The sequence below is a fragment of the Tupaia chinensis genome, unplaced genomic scaffold, assembly GCF_000334495.1.
Source record: "Tupaia chinensis unplaced genomic scaffold, TupChi_1.0 Scaffold143950_1, whole genome shotgun sequence".
Taxonomy (NCBI): domain Eukaryota; kingdom Metazoa; phylum Chordata; class Mammalia; order Scandentia; family Tupaiidae; genus Tupaia; species Tupaia belangeri.
The window spans coordinates 62,376-66,684 of NW_006203801.1; positions in this window are offsets into that span (position 1 = coordinate 62,376).

Consider the following 4,309-nt stretch of genomic DNA (forward strand, 5'->3'; position numbering starts at 1 on the left):
TTTATAATATGTAAATATATATATATATACTTAAAAATAAAGAATATAAACTTATACTCATATATATATAGACACACACGTACACATACATATATCATATATATATATATGAGAAAGAGAGAAAAAGAGAGAGAGACTTTGTATTCCAGAATGCTCTGAACTGCTTTACTTTCTCCATAAGAAATATGAGGGAATCAATGTTAAGAAAGAATTGTTATCTTTAATATTTGGTATAGAAAAAGATAATTTCCTAGGCATAAAAAAACAGAAAATGAAAGGTATGAGGTAGAATCGACATGTGTATAAATAGAAATGAAAATGCTCTAGAGGTAAGAAAATGGTATCACAAAACATTTGATTTTAAGTGGTATGAAGATTTCTGGAAATGATAAACAGTACATATTAACATATTTTTGTTTTCATTTATAAGTACTTTAAAAGAAATAGCAAAGTTGTAGAATTTTTTTGTATTTTTGTTATTTTCTTTTTATTTATGTGGTGAAATTAACATATAATAAAAATAATTCATTTAAAGTATATGGATTGATGAATTTTGACAAATATGTACAATCATGTAATAACTATTTCTGTTAAGGTATAGGGCATTTCCATCATCACCAAAATATGCTCTATGCTCTACTCTCCCATCCTTAGTTCCACAAAATTCCTGATATGCTTCTTAGCTCTGGAGCTCAGATTTGCCTTATTAGAGTTTCTCATAAGTGGAATAATTTAGAATATAATGTATAGCATCTGCTTTCCAGCACTCAGCATAATACTTTTGTAATTTGTACATGTTGTATGTATCTGTAGTTTTATTTCTAGCTGATTAATATTTCACTTTAAAAATACATAAAATTTATTTAGCCAAGCTGATGAAAATTTTGTTTAGTAAATCAGATGTTTTGTTTTAGTAAAATTGTAGTTAATTAAAATACTTGGACATTGCTGCTCTGGGAAAGATAAAACAATGGGGACAGAAGATACCCTACCACCTGAATTATCCAGAACTCAACAAAATTGATAAAAACAATGGTGTAACCCGTATAGATCAGGTAACAAAGGATGGTATTCTCTGAAAGAGAGTGCACAAATGAGCTGTGCCCTTTGATTGCTTAAACTCCAGAGTTTCTCAGAAGCAAGAGCTATTAGTTCCCCGAATCATTGGTCTGAATAAATATTTATTTCTTTTCTACTAGAAGATTAGTGTGGCCTTGTCAGGACTGATAAGGAAGTTTTATGAGTTATTTGGGGATTTAGACTCTTTCTAGCTCACTACTGTGTATCCCTAATTCTCATGATCCAAGATTTTCCTGTGTGTTACAGACATCTTTTCATTTCAGACATATGAGTTAATTGGGGATTTAGACTCTAGCTCACTACTTTACTGTGTATCCCTAATTCTCATGATCCAAGATTTTCCTGTGTGTTACAGACATCTTTTCATTTCAGACAGCCTGATGAACAGATCAGAGGACGCAGACAGACATCTTCCTTATGATGTCATAGTTATTGTCAGACTACATTTTAGATCTCATCAGTTATTTTTGCATCCTTATGGTCAGAATTTATTTGTATGGTCACATTTGTGTTGTCTAGTAAGCTGAAAAGTAAAGTTTTTTAATTGGATAATATATTTAGTTAGAAATGTCACCAACAATACTGAGAGGTCAACAGCAGTCACTTTCACAAGGCCCAGTTAGCCTCTGTTCAGAGACTGTTATTAACTATTCTAATTACATGCCATGGAATAGCCCTACAATTGGTATTTATTATTTTTAAACTGAAAGCCTCAGAGTAAGATCATTAGTTTCTAATGGCCTTTCTTATTATTTTCTTATATATTTGCATATCAGTTAAGAAAATAACACAGGAAATTTGCTTCTTGTGTATGTTCTTATAGTATTAAAATTAAATCATGAATAATATGAATATGAAATAAACTTTTAAAATAAACTTTTTATATTTTTGACATTATACTGTTCATTCACTATTATTAATTTTAAACCACAGAAGTAGTAGGCAGTAGCAATGAGATTAAATTGCAATAGACCGAAAGGGAAGTCGGAATGTGTTATTCATAGACTGTTAAAGAACTTATAAGAAAATCAATTGAAATTTTTTGTTATTAATGTATGCATCTGAATTACCAGGCATATTTGCATAAGCTGAATCCTAAGAATATAGCCTATTTAACCAATTGAAATTGTTTTATTACATTTTATCAATATTAAAGAAAATCTGGTTTGTTTTTAATCAAAACAAATAAAACCTTGATGATTCAGAAAAAGAATATGAAATAAGGAACTGAATACATATAGTTTTCTGAAAGACTAAACAAAGTGTTTTTGTTCTTTATCTCCTTTAAAAATGTTCAAACATAAATTCAGTTAAAAGATAAAATATTATAGTACCAAAAATACCAGAAAAAATACCTATTTTAAGATAATTATGTAGAAAAATAACACTCTCCGAACTAGCAGGAAGTTTCTACTTTCCCATGAGAAATTTTCTGTCACTTTTTTCTGGAGAAGAATGGAAATATGTAATATTACTATTAATATTATTCCCAAACTTAAAAATAAAGAATATACACTTATTTTTAAACATTTAAAATCTACTTGCTAGTATATTAACAGCTTCCTGAGATATAACTCACACACAGTTTTCCCTTTTTAAGTATGCAGTCTGAGTGCGTTATGCAACCATCACCACAGTCTTAATGTTTACATTGTTATCACTCCAAAAGAGAGATCTCAGGGCCAGCAGATCCCATAATGGTTAGTCATTGACTTGCACATAGTCGATCGTGGTTCAAGTCCCAGACCTAGCAACTTAAGACTCACACCAGTGCGTGCATGTGCCTAAGGTACAGAGACGAGAACAGAGGAGAAGGGATTGCAGCATGGCCATCTCCTATGGGGGGTGATTTCCTGCCCTCTGTCTCTTTGTCTTTCCGGCTAGTACGTGTGCCCTATAGTAGAAATAGCTCTTAAAAAAGAGAGAGAGAGAGAAATTTCTCATCTGTTAAATCTTCATTTGTCACAACCCAACTCTACACCCACAGCCCTAGGAAACTACCAATCTACTGCTTTTATCCACAGATTTGCATTTTTGTATTTCTGTGCTTTAATTTAGTTACTTAAAAATAATAAGTTTTATTTTCCCTTCTTAAATTGGTTTCAGTAGTTTGTATTTATCTAGGAAGCATTTTCATTTATAGGTTACATAAGAGGCTGGCATATTATTTTTATAGTTTTCTCATTTTTATTTTGATAAGGCCAGTGGCATCTTCTCTTTCATTCTTGCCTTCTCTGTACTGTTACTGTCAAATATGTTGCACCACTACATGTTAGAGGCCTAACAGTGGAATTGCATATATAGTTTTATATAAATGTTTTTATACCACATAAGGGAACAGATATATGTTATACTATTTTTTCCAATTCCTATATTACTACTTTTTCTTGTACTATTTGTCTGCATGTGTCTTTGATTCATTTTATTTCCTCCTCAAAATCTTTCATTATTTTTTGTAAGGTGAAGTGCTAGCAACATACTTTGTTTGTACTTAGTGGCAGACATCTTTATTTTGCCTTCATGTTGGAAAGAATGTTGTTGAAGTTTTTTTAATAATTTTTTATTTAACTTTATTTACTTATTTATTTTAATTTGACTAGAGAGGGGCAGAGAGAGAGAGACGGAAAGTGAGAAAGCAAGCCACCAGATCTGGGACTCGAACTGCAGTTGGCCATGTGGGAGTCCAGCGCCCTTAACCCCCATGCCATCTGCTAGCCCCAAATGTTCTTTTTTGTTGTTGTTGTTATGTGATATAAATTTATTATTTGGTTATTCTTATTAATATTCTTATTATATAGTTGTTATATAATAGAAAATCACTGTGTCTGATAACTTGGATACAAAATAGAGCATATACAAAAACTGAAAACTCAGTAATTAAAAAGACAATTTAAAATAGAAAAAGTTTTTGACAAATGCCTGAAGATAGCCAATAAACACATGAAAAAATGCTCAGCAATACATGTCATTAGAGAGCTACAAATGAAAACCATAATGATATACCCCTACTCACACATTATACTATCTAAATTTTGTGAAATGGCTAATAACAACTGTGGCCAAGATACAGAGCAAGTAGAACTCTCATACACTGCTACTTGGAATGAAACATGGTACAAGCACTTTAGAAACTAGTTTTACAGTTTCTTTTCTTCTCTTTTCTTCTCTTTTCTTTTCTGTTCTTTCCTTCCTTCCTTCCTTCCTTCCTTCCTTCCTTCCTTCCTTCCTT